We start from the raw sequence: 20,597 nt of genomic DNA, 5'->3' as shown, positions 1-20,597 counted from the left end.
AACCGCCGACCAAATTCCCTTGCTTCCCCGGTTGTAAGATTCGGCGGCAAAAAATTTACGTACCGGACGTCTATATACGATAGCAGGGGGCTGTCAACTATCAGTGCCTGCTTGAAAGGCTGCCAAGTAGAATAAACCGGATCCACTCCGAGGATCAAGTGCGAGGCCCGGAGTTGTCCGTCCCAATGCACGTATATCTCAGAACGGAGGACGAAGTTTAAGTCTTTGGCGTGGACGGCTCTGAGGTCCTGCCCAAACACTTTGCCGTCTGCAAAAGATCAGGTGACACATTAGTCTACAATAATAAAGTTCTTTTTACTCCAATAAGAAGAAAAGGAGAGGTGGAGGGAAGCAGTTATATGAAGGGGATGGTACGAACCCACTTCACGCTGCGTAAGGGGGCAAGGGATCTCCCCGGCAAACCATTTGCCGCGCACCCTAACGAACTCCCCGGCGGAGTTCCTGTTTGAATCAGGTAGGCATGATATCAGCCGTACCCGTGCATCTCTTGTCTTTAGGTAATAACCGGTGGCTTTGCTCCCACAGAGCCTATACATTTGGTTAATGTCATGGTGATCTAGCTGTAGGTTAAAGGTGTGGTTCAACTTACTGACACAACTAACTACCCGGTAAAAGTTGGGGGGAAGCTGGTCGGGGCACAGCCCATAGTAAGTGAGTGTGTTTATCAAGAGGGGATCTACGGGGAACCTGACCCCACCTTCTAAAATGGACATCAAAGGAAAGAAGGCTGTACCCTGCCCTCGGTGGAGTTCAATATCACTCTCGTGGCAGTAAGCCACATCCACGTCATCGGGAATGTTAAATTTATTCCTAAAGGTGGCCAAAGCAGCCGGGGATTCTAGAAGGTAAGAGTAACCCATCTATAACGCCTAAAACTACAGAAGTAAACTCAAAGAAATAAAAGCTGAAGGAACAGGAAGGGGAAGAAAAACTTACTTTGGGTTCTAAGGAGGAAAAGAACACTGGGTAAGCAAGCGCACAGAAATGTGATCGGCAGAGAAAAAGCTCTAAAGATCAGAGGCGAAGGAAAAATAGAATGGTGTTCAGAGGGAGACTATTTATAGAGCCAAAAAGAAATGGGGGAAGAAGAAGCGCTTAATCAAGCAGTAAATGGGCACAGTTTACGAGCGACCCAGCGAATGCCAAGCGTAACCAATCCGCGCGCCGCTTCGGTTCACGAGCCGTCAGACAATAATGACGACTGCGTCTGGCGCCACGAAACGGCGCGTCTTTTGAGATGAACATTAATAAGAAGTAACAGTCATAGGTCCCAGGCTAAAAGACTCCCGAGGTCAAAAGGCCCAGGCAGCTCCTTGATTCCTCTCGGCGACCGAGTATGAATCAAGGGGGGGCTATTGTACGGCACCAAGATCTCAGGCCCATACAGGCCCCGGGCCCAGTCCCAATCGTACAGCGCGGGGATCCCAGGCCCATACAGGCCCTGGGCCTAGTCCCATACCGGCTTTGGGCGCAGGCCCAGTAGAAAGGTCCAGACATCCTGCGCCCTCCCTGGTGCTTCCATAAATACACAGACAAGTGTTGGGCATTAAGTTCCAAGAGGTGATCGGTCAAACGTTCCCGGACAAGTATATGAATCTTTCCCGGGAAAATGTGGTATGCACGGGAGACTGAGTTGCCGAGCATAATCGATCCAGCTGAAATCAAGTTCCAAGATCATAAATGCAGCACCGCCCTCTCACCTAAACATCCACTTAAATCAAATAATATTGGACCTTCAAAAGCACAAACGGTGGCTGTAATCATAATCTTCCCACTAACCTTGGCTATAAATAGAAGAAAGCTGGGAGAAGAAAGGGTTCAGAAAATTTGAGGGAAAAGAGTGAAGGAGTGAATATCAACTGGGCGTTGTTTTGAGTCTCTCTGCCGAGAACGACCCATAGTAGGAAATCTTCAAACCCACTACAAATAGATTGTGAGCCCAAAGTAATCCAAGGCCCATAGGTCTTATACTTGGTTCTTACAATATATAAAAATAAAATTAATTTATAAAATTTAAAAAAAAAAAAAAAAAACGCATTTTTATTTACACTAGTCTAAAGGATCTTCCCAGACTAGGCCAATTGAGAGTCTGAATGCTGAAAGGGTCAGTGATGAAGCAAATAAAGGAAATGAAATGGGAAAAGTGGAATCTTTTTTAATGCTAAAAGATGAAACTGATGCTGAAAAGTGATATTGAAATGTGGATCTAATGCTAAAAGATGAAACATGCCAGCCCAACACTCCTGATACTTGACTATTACTTCGTTACTTTGAACTCTACAGTGATAGCAACGGCAACATAAAACTAGATGAAGCAAATTGATTTTCATTGCATGTACAAACTTTCCCTATGTTTCAGTATCGGATTTTGCTTCAGCGGTTGAGCATGACTCTTCTGATGGAATGTTAAACCTATAGCTTTAAATGCTGGTTGTGTCTACATGCTTTTATGCCTAGCTCAACATAAACGGGTAAACTGGGGAGATTCAAACAATGGGAGTATATATATATATATATATATATATATATATAAATATATATTTTTCTGTGCTGTGTTTGTTGATATATACAGGTGTTCGGCAATAAGCAAATAAGCAATTTAAACCTGTTCAGACAAGTGTTCGGCAAGCCACCACTACAATCTAGTCATATAACATGGTTGTTTCACGTAATTTACAGAGTATGTACCCTGTTCCAGCATACTGAATACAGGGGAATGAAAGGGAAAAAAAAAAAAAAAAAGCAAAACAAAACAATTGAAACAATGAAAGCAAAACAATTGAAAAACTTTTTAATAGTAAATAGATCAATGAAATCAAAACAATTGAAAAACTCACAGTTGGGATTAGCAGTAGCGTGAGAAAGGAGCAGCAAAGAGATAGCAAAAATATTGGTACGGCTGGTTGTGATTAGCAGCAGCGTGAGAAAGAAGCAACAAAGAGAGAGCAAAAATATTGGTACGGCTGGTTTGGTTGAGAATACATAGGGCTAAGATTCAAGGGGTAATTTAGGAATTTCAATAAAATTTTCATTAAACCTAAATCCATTCCCTCCTATTCCCTTCAATTTGGGAGGAACAAAAATTTGAGATTTTGAGAGCTTAGGAGGGAATGAGTATTCCCTCTTAACCATTCCATTCCCTCCCACTTAAACTCGCAAACAAGGGAATGGAAAGTCTATTCCCTCCGTTAAAACTCCCAAGCAAGAGGGAAGGAAGAATATTCTAAAAATATTCTTTTCATTCCATTCCATTCCATTCTATTCCCTCCTCCCAAGCAGAGCCTAAGTGGGAGGGAATGGAATGAGTAGGAGGGAACACTTATTTCTCTCTATTCCCTCAAAATCTCAAATTTTCATTCCCTCAAAATTAGGAGAAATGAGAGGTAATGGAATTAAATTTAATGTATTTTTTAATAAAACTTCCAAAATACCCTTATATATTCAACAATTTATTTTAAAATAGGGGTCTAATAGTAATATTGTCATAAAATGATTTCATTCCATTTCTTTCATATTACTCCTAAACAAGATTATTTACATTCCATTCATTTTCATTCATTTCCATTCCTTTATTTTAAAACATCCAATCAAGGTTACTTAATTCCATTCCATTCAATTCTTTTCCATTCCTTTCCCTTACTTAAATACATTTCATTCCATTCCCTTATGAACTCTCAAATGAAGCCTAAGACATCCATTAACATTTCCCTTCAAACCTTTCCAGAGGTTTTTTTTTTTTTTTTTTTTTTTTTGAGAAAAGAAAAAAAGGACTCGCGTGTGGAAGTCATTGTTCCACGCCCCACATTAATAGAAATAACAATGCAGTAATAGACAATGCAGTAATGTAAATATTTTCATATCTAAATGATTAAGATCCCTCCATTCCTTGAAAAGGATCAAAACTTTGGAGTGTCTGTTGTGTGTGAAGATCTTTTTGTCAGCTTTGGGCGATACCAGCTTTATAAAGTGAGATCTTTTTGCCACATGAAGCACAATTGGTTTTTCATATGAATCGTATCCCCTTGAATTCGAGGACAACAAGTGATGCTTAAATTTGGGCAGCGCAGTCTGCAAAAGTGCTTATAATTTGTTGACGGAGGATTGGTGCTGAGATACAACGATGCATTGAGAAAGAATTCTGTGGTGTGCATTGACGGTTATATGGCAGCCAAAAGAAAGCAACGTGTGTCCAAGAGCTCAAGTGTTTGCAGCAAAACCTTTTTCTTATAATTTTATCTTTTGAAAGCGAATATTACAAATTTAGAATGTCACGTTTTTAAGATTTTAGGTTGTTAAGAAGCTATTAATTAGAGGAATTCAAATGTTTGATACATGTCTAATCGTACTCACATTAATACGGAGGAAAGAATTATTATAATATTTGTTCTAAACCGAGAAATTGATATTTGTAGAGGAAAAAATTACTAGTCTTTTAGTTTATGTTTTGAATTAGAAATTATTATATATACTTAAAATATTTATTTATTTTAAAGTAAGAGTAGTTAAAGAATTCATATTATATCAAATCTTAGATTTTCAAAATGGCAATTGCACACGGTTTACTGACTTTTTTTTAATGCATTTATGGCATGTCACTTTTATTTCTTTGTATTACTAACCCAACACATGATGCGCATTTGACATACATGACACCCTCCGTGGCTGATATTTCTATGTTGAATTATTATTTTTTTTAAATTTATTATGGGATCTATGTTGATTTTTAAGGTAGCTTCTCTAATTTAGAAAGTTCAACTTGGCTCGTGTCATTGTTCTTTCTTTTCCATGGTGCCTTAGATACTCCCAAAGTGCAACTCACATGCCTTGAAAAGGAAAAAATAATTTTCTTCTTTGGTTTCACCAATCCACAGTTGATTTTAATAAGAAGTCACATAATCTTTCCCATAATTAAAATATAAAGATATGAGCATGTGGCTTGAAATCATCACATAACAAATTGACATTTCCTTAAAGCATTTGCTTCAAATCAGGTTGTTTAACAATGACCTTAAACACTTTAAGAATACTTGCAACCAAATCACGAATCAATTTCAAGACTTAACTTATACGTTTATATAATTGCCCAGATCGACCTGCATGTACTAAAACCTACACTGCATATTCACACCAAACTGTCAGCTTTATTCAGATTTTAAAGTGGGGAAGTGTGCAGTGAATACATTCCAAGTACGTTCTATTTATTTGTGAAAGGGCATGAAGAGTGCTACCAACTATCAAAACTTTAGGGACCATTTTGAATTGTGATTGAGCATGAAATATAGACAATAAAGTACCTTTATATTTGCACGGTTAGTCTTATTTTTATGCTATTTTGTGGTTGATTATAGTTTATCTTTGTTTTGTTGGTAAAAAAATGATTTATATGCTAATGATAATTGGCGAAGAAAAAGAAGAAAAAATGTGATCAAGTCATCACCCTTCATAATAATAATAATAATAATAATAATAAATAAAAGTTTGTTCAGCAACTTGGGTTTTGATCTAAGATGTTATTTTAGGCTTCTTTTTGTACCAATTTTGCAACTTGAAATCCGTAACACCCAGTTTGTTTGAAGATATTTGGATTGCAATAGGGATATATTTGACTTGAATTATTTGGACCACATCTCAATATGGATTTGAGCCCAGCCCAATCCATCTGCTGATTTTTTTTTTTTTTTTTTTGAAGAGCCCAATTAACTTGTCATTGAAGCCCAATTTTGTTTTTAAGGGTAAGCAGACATTATGAGAAAGTATAATGTCAATAGACTGCATATTTCAAATCCATTTGAGCATCCATGAATCTTTAAAACTTGAATTATTCCAATCTAAATGCTAATGAAATACAAATTGACTCCCTAATTTCGGAAAGATCTCCATAATAATTTTTATCAATACTCCCATGAATAATCGTGTTTGAGAATTTTAAGGCGAAAAACACAAAAACCATATTCTGAAAAGAAGTTGAATGCTACAAGGGCCAATATTGTCAAGCTAACTCAAGTGATTCAACCCAGGCGTGAATTAAAGAGAAGACTAACAACAAAGATGAAGAGAAGAGTGAAGCAAAGAAAAGTAAAGATTATAAGGTCATTTTTAGTTGACATCAAAATCGAGTTACTGGGTCCGTTGGATTGAACTTATTGTTATTGAAACTGAAAACTGAAAACTAAAAACACTGTAGCAAAATAATTTTTAAATATGTGAATAGTGCCGTAGGATCCATTTTTAATATTTTTTTTTGAATAATGTGGATGTGGGTCCCATGAACAGTATTGGTACAGTGAAAATTGTCCCCTGCCTTTCAGCAAAATGCGTGAAATGAAAAAAAAAGGAACGCAAACGCAGACAGACGCAGACGCAACTTTCAAGGCAATCCAAACGGCACCACTATCAAGTTTAAGTTAGATTATAAGTTATATAATCTGATCAATTAAGAGGGTGGGTATGAATAGGTCCATTAGCCTTTCATGTCAACCCCACAGGTCTGGAAGGTCCATGATCTGAGATCCATTCCCCAGCGCCTAGGGGTAGTTAATTTTATAGGCCAAAATAGACCTTTGGAAATTGAAGTTTATAAAGTGAGATGCTTTTGTCTTTAAAGTCTGGAGTTTCAAATGAGCATTACTGTTCCATAATGTATCAAAAATAAGGATCATTCTATCAATAGAAGTTAATTTCCTTGCTTATGTGACTAACCGAACAGTGTCATAACATTTAGTCATTTAATAGTGACATGACAATATTTTTAATATTAAAAAATTACACATTAGAAAACACAAGATCTATAGAAGATCAAAGCCAAATCCATTTGAAACAGGTTTTCCCCAAATCAAATCCAAGCTAAACTAAGCCCTAACCCAACCCCCACTTCCACGGTAGCTCCTCCCCCATTTAGACCAAACAAATCCCAACTACCTCCATAATGAGTCCAGTCAGATCCAGTAACAATAGAAATAAGTCACCAAAACCAAATCACTAAAGCTACCCACCATCACTGATTCGGTCAAATCCATTTGAGATTTTTTTGGTCCAGATGGGAGAGTAGCTGCCTTTAGAGGTGGAGGGTGGGCTAGGACTCGGTTTGGTTTTGATATGGGGAAGATCAGTTTGAAATGGGTTTGGCTTGGGTCTTTCATAGATCATGTCTTTTTTTTTTTTTTTTTGGTGTAATCTTGTAATATTAAATTTCTTGCCACTGTCACTTGAAAAATATATCGTCATTATTCTGTTTGTCATATAGGCAAGTAGATTATAGACAATTAACAAAAGGAATTTTTTAAACTTTTGGGACTGATAACAATTATTTGAAATTTTGGGAACAAAAAGCATTCACTTGGTAAACTTCAAAGTCTAACCGTGTATTTTTGCCATTGTTATAAAGAAAATCAAGGCAAAAATCTACTTTACATCCTATGTCTTTCACCAATTGTTATTTCAGTCCATTAACTTTGATCAATTTTCATTTTAGTCCACAATGTTTAAATAATGTCATTTTAATTCATTAACTTTGAACAATTGTCATTTTAGTTCACTAAATTTAAAATTTTTCAATTTTTGGGTTTAAATAAATTAATAAAATAATAATTTGTAATGATAACATGGTGTATGTGGGACGGGAGAATGCATACATTCGATATAATAGTCAAATACTTGAAGAGGTTTAGATACCATTATTTTTTTAAAATAAAAAAATCATTTTCTTGAAATTGCATATTAATAATATGAACTGCCTATGATTGCAGTGATCAAGAAGGAGAAGTAAAGTTATATGATTTCTAGTTTGTCAATTCATCCCAACCTAACCATATATGATGTAAAACTAATAGAACAAGCTTTCTTGGAGCACTAAAGGCGTCAAAAGTCACAACGCAAGATCAAGAGGGGTGCCAATAGAGGTCATCGGGGTGACGATGTTGGAATTGAAGGGAAGCGACATTCTGATCCAGAATCAAACCTTGAGTGTCGTCTAAATTTAGGCAAATTCCTTCATTAAAGCCCCGAAAACAGTGTTTTTGATATTTATAACAATATTTGTTTTTCCTTAATAACTTTTAGTTTAAAAGTCCTGTCTGTTTTGGAGAGTCTCTTAGAGACAATATTTTCAATTTCCGCAATAATATAAATTTTGCCATTTTTTGACAAAAATCACTATTTTGCCACCTAATTACGTGATTAGCGCGGATTAGGGTTTCTGGGCATTTTCATAGCCACCCTAGGATTTCTTTTACTATTTAAACATATTATAACCTCTAGAGCAATTCAAATTTTCAGATTTATAAAAATACAGACTTTGTCTATTTCTCTTTAGTGGATTCCAAAACCCTATTATGTTGTAAATTCATGGAATCTCTCGAGAATTCGAGATTTTCATTCATAAGCTAATGTAAGTAGTGTCTTTTTCCATTCAAAAAGCAACGTGTTTGTTTTCTTGTAGCTACCGTGATGTCAATATAATACTAAAGGAATTTTGTTTTTATTACTTCTTATACATACGTGCGGATATAACTCTAAACTTAGAAGGTGTGTAAAGTGCATTTTATCCTAAAAATTAGGATAAACTACATATTTGGTGCCTAACTTTTACACAAAATGTCAATTTAGTTTTTAACATTTTAAATGTGTCAATTCGGACCCTAACTTTTTGATATTGTACGTGTCAAAATATTCCTGTTATGTAGTGGATGAAAAATCCTGATATAGTTATTAGTCAAAATAAAATATTAGTTTTAGACCACATATTACTGCCACTTGGACTACCATTTCAGCCTAAAATAAATAAATAAATAACGTGTGGCTCAATGTCCTTTATACTTGAGTGTTGTTGTTGTTCTATTTTCTAAAAACATCATTTTATTTTTGTTTTTAATTTTGGTTTGGTTCTGATCAATATGACCTCTTACAAGACACGAAGATCTACACCCAAAGGCTAGGGTTGTTCTTCAACAACCATGAATTATTGAAACAACCCAACAAATGTGTTGCCAACAAGAAATCATATCAACCCCATAAATTCCGAAGCCCACAACTGTAATCCCCAAAATCTGTCGCCTAATCCTCAAATCCATCCAAAAATTACTCTTTGCCGCCCCTCAAACCATCACTGCAAGATGGTTTTCATCGTTTGGCCCCTTTCTTTCTCTAGTTTGGTCTTCTCCTCCACCTCTCTCTCAGCCCACCTCTCAATTTTGCCGTTTGGCTGCTGCAACCACCGTCTTGAATTAGCAAGACGGTTTTCGTCCTCTGGTAGTTTAGCTGTTGTCCATGGCTGTCACCTTTGATGATGGGTCTTCCATGGTTGTTTGGTCCTTTCTTTATTTATTAATTGAAGAGAGGTGGAGGAGTTGATCTGGGGTCTTTGGCTCAGTTTATGTTTTGTTGATGTTGATTTGGCATGTCTCATGTATATGAAGGGGTTGACCTAGGAGAGAGAGAGAGGGGAAGATAAACATTAGCGCAATGATCTGGTTGAAAGGAACATATGGGTAGAGGAAGAAAGATTATAAAGGTGTACTTGATTTTGGTTGGAGAGGAACACCGAAACAGATGAAGAAAAAATCAGAGGAAAAAAATAATAAATAAAGAACAAAATAATATTTTAAGAAAAGAGTATTGAGTCTTCTAAGCTAGGTTTGGTTTTTTTTTTTTAATAATTTAATTTTAGGCCGAAATGGCAATCCAAGTGACAGCCTTATGTAGTCTAAATCTAATATTTTATTTTGACCGTTAACTATGTCAGCATTTTTCATCCACTGCATAACAGAAATGATTATTTTGACGCAATAACAAAATGTTAGAGACTAAATTGACATATTTGAAAAGTTAAGGACTAAATTGATATTTAGTGTAAAAGTTAGAGGCCAAATATATGTTTACCCTAAAAATTGTTAACACAGTGGGCTTTAATTGAAATTCTATTTTCAAAGTTTCAGGAAGTTTAAACAGATTGCACTGATTAATTATAATCCTATAACCTAAAGCTTAAAAACGTAGTTTGTCATTTGCTTCCTTAATTGCAAAAGTTCACTCTTTGCTGCTGTTGAGTATTAGAAGTTAGATCTATATGAATACCCTTACAAACCTACACTGAGGCCTCTCTAAACAACTTTGCAAATAGCAGCGAAAGACAAATTTACAGACAACGCTAGAACCACGCAACTTTCTTCTCTTGAATTTAGACAGAAAAATCAAATTAAAAAAAAAAAAAAAAAAGTTGAGATGACACTTATGGTTTGTTCTGTTTGTCGCCTATATGGATGGAAAGATATTTATGGGTACTTTGGAGGTTGAAACAAAACATAATTTAAGTCTGTGCAATACGACTTGGCTAACAGAGTTTTAACTTATTCCAATTCGAAGTATAGTTTATTCTATTCCGAAAGATTCAAACCATGAATGCAGTCAATACAGTTATGTCCGCTATTTTATGAAATTATGCTTCCAAATCATGATCTCATTAAATTAGATTATTAGAGTGACATAAAATATTTTAGAGCTTGCAGATAGTGAAGAACCCAACTAGAATTACATCATTTGGCCCCAACCTCCAGGACCCGATAGTGTTGGCAGGTTCATGCTCTTGTAATACAAACAAAAAGCTATAGTTTGTCGAAGTTTTAATGACTTCACTTCACAACAAGCTCTTATATATCTCCCATGCACTGGTATTTGGCTCCATTACTAGCAGTGAAATTATTTGCAATTAAACCAACAATAAAGGCAAAAATGAAGAAATAAAATCTCTCTCTCTCTCTCTCAAGCGTGTGATTTTAGTTCTGACAATCAAATTGTTTGACTGCTCAGGGGTTGATAAAAAATCACAAAGAAGCTGCCATAGAAGAAATAATGAATTCAAATTTGATTGACTAGCGTGTTTCGTCTCTTTTACTCTTCTGGAATTCAAAGTTGGGTTTATATTTTATTTATTTTTTTGATCATTTAATATTTACAACAGGAGTTCATGTCTTTTTTCGAAACACTAAGAGGTGTCAACTAGTTGAACTACAAGCCATTTGGAAGAATTCAAAGTAGGTTGACAAACATGATTGATGTAGTTTGTTTCTTTTCCTTTTTTATAATTGAAATTTCAATTACTCCCTCAAGCATTTGTGTGACCTTTTTCATAGATGGTCTCAGGGAAGGATCTTCTTGAATACACCAAATTGCCACAATCACAAGCCTCTCTAGCCGCTTCATGTCATTGCTTGCCTCTTCATCATTTTCTATTAAATTTTCTAATTTTTTTTTTTTTATCTTTGTAGCATTCATAAGCCCAATCTATCAATGCCTCCTCTTCTTGCAATGCAAACACAGCATTAGACTTGCAACATATGATCTCAAGTAACATCACACCAAAACTCTACACATCAACCTTAACGGAAATGGATACTTTCCTAAACCATTCAGGTGCAAAGTACCCAACTATCCCTCTTACTCTTGTTCGAGTTGCTCGAGTTTGCTAAGCCAACAATAGCTTTGCTAATCCAAAATCAGCAATCCTTGGTGTAAAGTACTCATCCAAGAGTATGTTTTGAGACTTTATGTCACAATGGATGATTTGGGTGTAGCACTCTTCGTGTAAGTAAATGAGGCCTCTGGCAATTCCAAAAGCAATCTGCACTCTTTGGTTCCAATGAGGCCTGGATATATCCCAAAGAGAAAGTTAGCTAAAGAGCCATTACTCATGTACTCATATAACAGAAGTCGGTGCTGCCCCTTGTCACAATAACCGAGCAACCGGACTAAATTCTTGTGATAAGTCTGACAGATCGTGCTCACTTCTGTTTTGAATTCCTTCTCACCTTCTTCTATCACCTTACCTAACTTCTTGACTGCAACAAATCTTTTAGAATCTGATGGAAGAACCCCTCTTATAAACCGTTCCGAAAGCCTTTTCCCAGTGTTTGCTTGAAGCCCCTGGTTGCTTCTTCGAGCTCTTTATATGTATAGCTTCTCACATTGTTGCGAGTGTGCTATCAATATTCCAAAGCAATTTCTGCTTTTTATGGTACAAGTAGTAAACAGCCACAAAAATAGCTAAGAATAAAAGGATATTGAGGAATGCAGAGCTGCCAAGGAGTAGTGCCAAGACAAGTGTCTCATAGTGGCCTTTCTTATAAACTGAACCGTAACCTTTAGGTAACTTGATGAGAGATATTCTAGTAGTACCTGGGCTTTGTCTTCCATTTGACAGTGGATACTGGTTCATCCAACATACATTTCCTATATCTTCATAAACGACCACAACACACAAGCAATCATCAAGGCCTTCTTGTCTACACCTTGACTTGTTCATTCCAGGTCCTTGAAGAAGGTTGTAATCTGAGAACTGCCAATCCGTGTTTGGAAGCTCTATAAATTCTACAAGCTCTTTAGTTGCTTCCCATCCACTGTCACAGGTAGGCAGTGCAAAATTTGGTTTACACCCTAACCAATTGTTGGATTGGTCCATGGGAGAAAATCCACTAGGACATTGGCAAAAAACAGCATTTGAATTATTTGCTGAAGTACAGATGCTGTTGGGTCCGCAGAACCCACCACCACTACTATAACTAGCAAATGCAGCACAAATATCATCAGGAATGCCTTGCACTGCTGTCCATGATAAAGGACAGTTCCCACAGCTTGTGGCGCCCTCATTTTTGAGGTGTTGGTATAGTCTGAAGATCCCATCATAATCAATTCTAGCCATGTGGTAGAAATTTTTATTTGAGCCAGGATCTCCCTTGGTAAGATTAAAGGTGTTGTTTGATTTTGCATCTTGGACATACAAGTATCCGGCCTCAGTAAACATCAACTTTGATTCCCAGTACATTGTACCGGTGGCAAAATAAGGTTTCTCAAGTATTTCAGATGGCATAGAAAGAGAATAAAGCACGAAATTGCCATCAAGCTGTAAAGAAAGTTGGAAGCGCCCTTCAGAATAATTTGTCAAAGATTGACGAGACCTGAGTGCGGTATTCATGTGCAATATTTGGCCAGTCAAAATTGTATCAGTAGGCTTTTTGAAGCTCTCCCATACAGAATTATTATTCTCGTCCAGAATCACCAAGTTCCCGTTGTCCAGAATAGCCGCACAACTGGATTTGGAACCATTGCTTGGAGCCCTCCATAACTCTTTGCCCTCTTGGTTATTGAGAACAAACTCACCGTTGATATTCTTCTTCAGTTCAGAACCTGGTGGTACTGGTTCATTTCCATTTGCAGACCACACTATGGTTTTGTCTTTTATTCTATTAAACCAAACTGCAAGCAAGAATTGATTCCCTGTCTCATTAAGAGGATGGAATCCAAAGGCAAATTCACCCAAAGGCGACGTCCATGGACCAGTTCCTTGCTGTATGTTACAGTCATCTGAGGTGTAGTTGAAAACTGTGGGAAGGAGGGGAAGAAGCAGAAGTAGAAGAAAGAGAAAACAACAATCAGGTAGTGTTGAAGAAACCATTGCAATGGTTTTTGGTTTTATGAGTTAGAAAGAATCAATGACAACCTTTATAGAAGAAAATGTTTGGTTGGTTTTAAACTTGATTTTCTAAGCAGTTGTTCAAGTCTTGTACTAATTGAGTATTTTAAGACCCAATGCCTTTTTTCTTGGTCTGAGTCTTCTTCAGATATATTTTCAGATATACAACAAGCTAACAAGAATTTGTTTAGAAAAAGACTTAACTAATAAGTTTATGGAAAAAAAAATGTCTAACTAATAACATTAGCGTCAAGAATGCATGAATTAATGCCTATCCAATGTGAAAATTTTGAATACCTCATGATACCACTTTAACACGGCTCCCTTAAATTAATAGCTTCTTAATTAGTTTTTGTTATTTAGACAGATTCTACTTCTTTTAGCATTTGTATGATAGTTGAGATTTTTTTTTTTTATATTTTATTTCTTGTATCTAAGATAATACTATCTTGAAACAACATGATACTATATATATACAATACATTTCAGGACTATATGGATATAGTTTGAGACTAGAGATTATATTTAACTAGATTTTTTAATCTTATTAAAAAAAAGATTTTTTAATATTAAATATTTTTTAAATAATATTTATTTGACTTTTTATATTACAATATATATATATATATATATATATATATTTATATATAACCCTTTCTTACTACTTTTTGAGATATAAAATTACTAATTTAGTTTTTGTAGTTAAGTTTTATTAATTAGGAATACTTTTTTCTAATAGCCAATCTACATAATCTTCTTGAGGTATAATCGATCTTGAGTAGGTTTTTCTTAATTTTAATTATTTTTTAAAAATAATTTTTGCAGAAACAATGGTAACAAGTATTAAGAGAAATTCAATAAATGGTGCATGCATTTGAAGGAAAAAAAACTGCCTTTTTATATAATCAAGAATTGTCATTCTCTCTCTGATGTCAATCTTATTCAGTTGATGATCTAATCTATTGTGCGGGACATTGATTTGCAAGTGTTATAGCCTCAAGTCGTCAATGATAATTCGGCATACTTGCATCTTTTTTTCTTTTTTCCTTTTTTTTTTCCAACATACTTTTTTATGTTTTCAATTTGGTTCGATTTCTATGGTCCAATATGTTTGCAAGCCTTTCGAGGTGAAAGAAAGAGTCCAAAACTCATCTATTTTCTTTTTCTTTATTCTTTTTAAGAAAAATGAATTACCATGGATACAATCAAAGATAAAGTACATGGATAAGCAATTGATCTAATAACCCTAGATACAATCTAAGATAAAGTACATGATTTTGTTTCCTAATTACAATCTAGAGATTGAAAATTACATGGATAAGCAATTGATCTACTAACCCTTAATCTACGCTTGGAGGCTACATTACAAGATGGGAAGGTGTTAGGCACCCACCTTGCTCGGTGAAACCGATCTTCTAGACTAAGGTGGTCAACATTCATATCATCTCATCGAAATCACTCAATTGCATGTTGAATTTTAATGTGTGTGCATGTGGTAAACCCTAATTCAATTTATTAATCATTGCATTTGAATTGAAAAATAAATTATAGTGAATGTGTGTGAATAGTGATATCCTAGATTCAAGGATATGAGAGAATTATGAAACTAACATGTTCTTCATATTTTGGATATGGATTTAAGATTAAAGCTAGTGTCACGCATGAACATGTGATGAACAACCAAGAACATGTGAAGAACACATATGAACATTTTAGAACATTCAAACATATTCAAGGAGAAGGAAAAGAGATTATACCTACATGTAAGATCCACACAGTGGAGAAGGAGGCTCTTGGTAGAGACCCTAAGAGTAGAGTAGAAAAGAAGAACTAAGAAAAGGAGAGTGAGTCTCACTCAATACCTTGAGTCTTCGGAAGACCAAGATATAACAAGAGTACTCTATTTCACTAGGACTAAAGAGGGGAGAAGATAGGGTGTTTTGGTGTGCCTTGGAATGGAGGAGATAAGGGGTTTATATAGCAGTGGTGGAGAAAATATGAATAAAATGACATTTAATGAGGGTTGGCAAAGGATCAAAGAGAATCATAAACGTAGACCTTATTTCAGACTTTGGGGAAAGCTGGTGCATTAAATTTGGAGGTTAGTGGGAGTGATTAGCAAGCAAAATGTCTAAGCCCTAGTTTTTTCTATAGCTCCTATAACAGTTTTTAGAGCTAACTTCAAAAAATCATTTTTGTCTCAATTCTGATTGGAATTACCTTATTCTTATGCTTAGATTGAAATCCCATATGTCTAGTTTCTGGAAAAATCAACCTCACTCATAGATTCAAAATATCCTGAGAGATATCAACGAAATGGTGAGCAAAAGTCATTTGTTGGAAAATAATTTGAGCATAGCTAACATTAATAGGCCCCAAATTAGTTTCCAATTAAAATTAATAGGCTCCAATCACTTCCATTTTAGACTTAATCAGTTTCAAATTTACCCCAATTAAAAAGATAATTACACGAATTACTTATCGAATAATTAATGTTCGATTATCTAATTAATCAAGTGTGTGCAACCTTACCATAAGATGTAGTCCAAGTTAATCAAATTATGACATGTCATTAATCTCAAATTGATTATAATTACAACCAATTAGAATCAATTTTTCACAATCACATATATTCGGACTTAATTTGTGATAGTGCATCTTGACCATTAAAACTTGATTTGATGATAACTTTCTATCTGATGATCTGATTATGGCTTATAACTAGTCAATTTGATCATTATACCATCAGGATCATTTTGATGAAATGAAATTAAGGATCTAGTGGCCAAAATTAAAATGCCTATTCCAAGGTGAAATTACCCTTTTATCCTCCATGTGAGGTTAAATATAGGTTGCAAAATGGGGTGTCAACTCAATGATCTCACAACATGCTCATAAATATCTCTCATACACTTGCATTTGGCTCCTTTGCTAGCAATGAAATGCTGTGCAATTCAAACCAACAATAAAGATGAAAAATGAAGAAATAAAATATCTCTCTCTCTTAAGCTTATTTTTTTAGTTCTGATAATCAAATTGTTTCACTGTTGAGGGGCTAATCAAAAATTACAAAGAAACTGCGCCTTCAAAGAAATGATGAATTCAAATTTGATTTACTAGCATGTTTCGTTTCTTTTCCTCTTTTACTATTCAAAGTCGCTTTTTTTAAGAAAAAAAAATTATACTTTGATAACTACAAGTAACAACTAATAACGGGTGAGCGAGAATTTGAATTCTAGATATCTTTATTTGAAAACATCAGGAGGTTTCTAGGCTCTCAGAAGAATTAACAGTTGGTCGACAAACATGATTGATGTAGTTCTTCTTCTTCTTCTTCTTAAAATTTAAATTTGAACAACATGGTTGACACACAAATATGCTTTACTCCTACAAAAAACACTGTATCCCTTGTCCCTCTCCTATAAAAGATACTATCATCGGATTTGACCTCTACCTCCATAATCAATCATGATACATAATAATTTTGAGCAAATTTTCTTGACTAATCAAATTCTAGGAGCATCTCTATATCCCCTTATTAGACAAACACCATATCTAGGTCATTTTAAGTTTTTATCACAATAAAGTTATTATTAAGTTTAAGTTAAATTATAAGTTATATAATCTGATGAATTAAGTAGGTGGGTTTGAATAGGTCCATTAGCCTTTCATGTCAACCCCATAGGTTTGGAAGGCCCATGACCTAAGATCCAATACCCAGTGCCTAGGAGGAGTTAATTTTGTAGGCCCCTTTAGAAATTAAAGTTTATAGAGTGAGCACTTTCTGACTATGAAGTTTTGGAGTTTCAAATGATCGTTATTGGTTCTTAATGTTTCAAAAAAAAAATTAAGGATCATTCTGTTAATAATTATTAGTTTCATTTTCTAAGCGGCTGATTGAACAATGCCATAACATTTAGTCATTTAATAGCGACATGACAATATTTTTAATATTAACAAATTACCCATTAAAAAACACAAGACCTACGGAAGATCAAAGATCGAAGCCAAATCTATTTGAAATGGGTTTTCATCAAATCAAAACCAAGCTAAAATTTCCATAATAAAAAAAAAAAAAAAAAAGCTAAACTAATGAATTTAGGGACCGATAACAATTATTTGAAATTTCAAGAGCGAAAAGCGTCCACTTGGTAAACTTCAAAGTCTAACCATGTATTTTGGCCATTTTTTAAAAGAAAATTCAAGGCAAAAATCTACTTTATATCCTATTACTTTCACCAATTGTTATTTTAGTCCATTAACTTTTATCAATTGTCATCTTAGTCCACAATGTTTAAATACTGTCATTTCAGTTCATTAACTTTGAGTAATTGTCATTTTAGTCCATTGAATTTAAATATTTTCAGTTTTTGGGCTTAAATAAATTAATAAAATAATAATTTGTAATGATAACTTGGTGTGTGTGGGATGGAGAATGCATGTGTCCGATATAATAGTCAGATACTTAAAAAGGTTTAGATACCAATTTTTTTATTAAAAAAAAAAAAAAAAATCGTTTTCTTGCAATTGCATATTGATAATATGAATTACCTATGATTGCAGTGATCAAGAAGGAGAAGCAAAGTTATATGATTTCTAGTTTGTCTATTCATCCCAGCCTAACCATATAATACTAAAGGAATTTTTTATTTTTTTAATTACTTCTTATATGTGTGGATACAACTCTAAACTTTGAAGGTGTCTAAAATGCATTTTAGCCTAAAAATTATTAACAGAGTGGGATTTGGTTGAAATTCTATTTTCAAAGTTTCAGGACTACACTGATTAATTATAATCCTATAACCAAAAGTTTGAAAACGTAGTTTGTCATCTGCTTCCTTAACTGCAAAAGTACACTCTTTGCTGCTGTTGAGTTTTAGAAGTTAGATCTGTATGAATAACCCTACAAAGCCACACTGAGGCTTTGACGCTTTGTTTTGTCTTTTCAAATAGCAGCGCCAGAGGCATGCCACTTTCTTCTCTTGATTTTAGACAGAAAAATCACATTAAAAAAGACATTTATGGATACTTGGAGGTTGAAACTAAACATAATTAAGTCTGTGCATTACAACTTGGCTAACAGAGTTATAACTTATTCCAATTCTTTTCTGAAAGTTTCAAACCATGAATAAAGTCAATACAGTTACGACCACTATTTTATGAAATTATGGTTCCAATGCATGACCTCTTTAAATTAGATTATATGATTACCAGAAAATATTTTAGAGCTTTCAGATAGTGGAGAGGCTAACTAGAATTACATCATTTGACCCCAACCTCCAGGACCTAAAAGTGTTGGCATGCAGGTTCATGCTCTTGTTATCTAAACAAAAAACTATAGTTTGTTAAAGTTATAATAAACTTCACAGCATGCTCATGTATGTCTCCCATGCAGTACTGGTATTTAGTTCCATTGCTAGCAGTGAAATGATTTGCAATTTAAACCAACAATAAAGGAAACTTAAATAAGATTTAAGAATCCAATAAGAAAAACAGCAAAACCCATACCAAATCAAGTGATTGACGGCCAAAAAAACCCAAACCCATTGATATTTCGAAATTAAAAATAGGAGAAAACCACCAAATCATGAGAAAATTTACCTTGAGATTGTAACACTAGACTAACGGCGGATTCGACATCTTTTTCAGGTCCAATAACAACTCCAGTGATGACTGTGGCTGAATGAAGCACCGGTGTGAGGATGAGGAGGAAAGTTTGCCTTTAGTTTGCCGTTTGGAGAAGAAGCTTTGAACGTGGTTGAGGAATATTTGAGGTTTTAATTGGGTTATAATTGCATGTAATAAGGTGTATTGAGTTTAAATTTGTTGGCTGATGTGTCACTCTAGGATTAGTTGGCATAAACAGTGTCTTTTACGCTAGCTTCGGATCTAACTTATTCTCTGGTATGCCACTTAATCCTGAAAAGTGCTACTCACCTAACCTAACCTAATTAGTGGACCACTAAGAGCATCTCCAGCAGAATCAGTAAATTTTTGTACTGTTTGGAGAATGAAGAGTGACTTTTACTTTTATTTACCCACCTTTTTAAATATACTTTCCAACAAACTCTCTATCTCATTCTCTATCTTATTTAAATATTATTTATTCATTCATTATTTATTATTTTTTTAACAACTACACATCTTCCAATATTTTTTTATTCAATACCTAATTATTATAATAGAAAAAAAGGATTTGAAGAATGAACAGTAACTCATCAAACTTGATGAGTTACTGTTCATGAGCCAAAAAAAAAACCGGTTTTAGAGAGGCTGTTGGAGCATAGTTTTCCTCTTTTTCCCAGTTTCACTCTCTATATTTTAACTATACATGCTTTGTTGGAGTTGCTCTGAGGTAAGGTCATATGTGAACAAGAAGATGCTCAGTGAGTAAAAGAATTTGCCATCTAAAAAGACAACCCACCTAACCATTTTGAAATTATATACTACCATGTAATTGGTCTTTACCAAGTAACGTCACATACATCAAATATATGTGGTCCTGATTTTGAGAAATTGCATGCACCAGGACCACAATTTAACACCTTGACCTCGAGTCAGTCAATTGCAGGCCACACTACTTTATGTCAAGACTTGAAAAATATCATCGGATGCTTTATTGTTCTCAATGTAGACTTTAAATGAGTAAAATTTATAACGACAATTTATTAGTTTAATTTTCATCTGCTGTTAATGTAAATTGTACAAAATTGCACGACAGTGTGTACAATATAATGTTGTAGAATAAATCTTTACAATATTGTATATATTTATATAGTCTATAATCATACAAGTTTTACATGTGTAGTAGAAAGTAAACTAATAACTTTTCAATTTATAGTTAACATGGATATGGTTTTATAAACCTCATGTATAGCTTCTATCGTTTTCGTCAAACTCATACGATGATTAAATTGTAACAATTTGAAGTCATATAATTGTGCATATTAAACTTTGGAATTTTATTTTATAAAATATTGAATCATGACGTTTATTTTATAATTATTTCCAAATGTGATTATTTATTCACTCATTTTTACTAAAAATAATAAATTATTATAAAAAGAGCTAACTATATGAATTTAAGCGTCTGTTTGGAAGTAATTTATTTAGA

General features: G+C 34.4%; 1 pseudogene; it reads right to left on the bottom strand.

The window, feature by feature from the left end:
• Nucleotides 1-11,380: 11,380 nt before the first annotated feature.
• LOC115983527 lies at nt 11,381-13,465 on the bottom strand (annotated as a pseudogene).
• Nucleotides 13,466-20,597: the final 7,132 nt, after the last annotated feature.

This window comes from Quercus lobata, chromosome 4 (genome assembly GCF_001633185.2).
Source record: "Quercus lobata isolate SW786 chromosome 4, ValleyOak3.0 Primary Assembly, whole genome shotgun sequence".
NCBI classification, from domain to species: Eukaryota; Viridiplantae; Streptophyta; class Magnoliopsida; order Fagales; family Fagaceae; genus Quercus; species Quercus lobata.
This window is presented reverse-complemented; position numbering and strand designations above follow the sequence as displayed.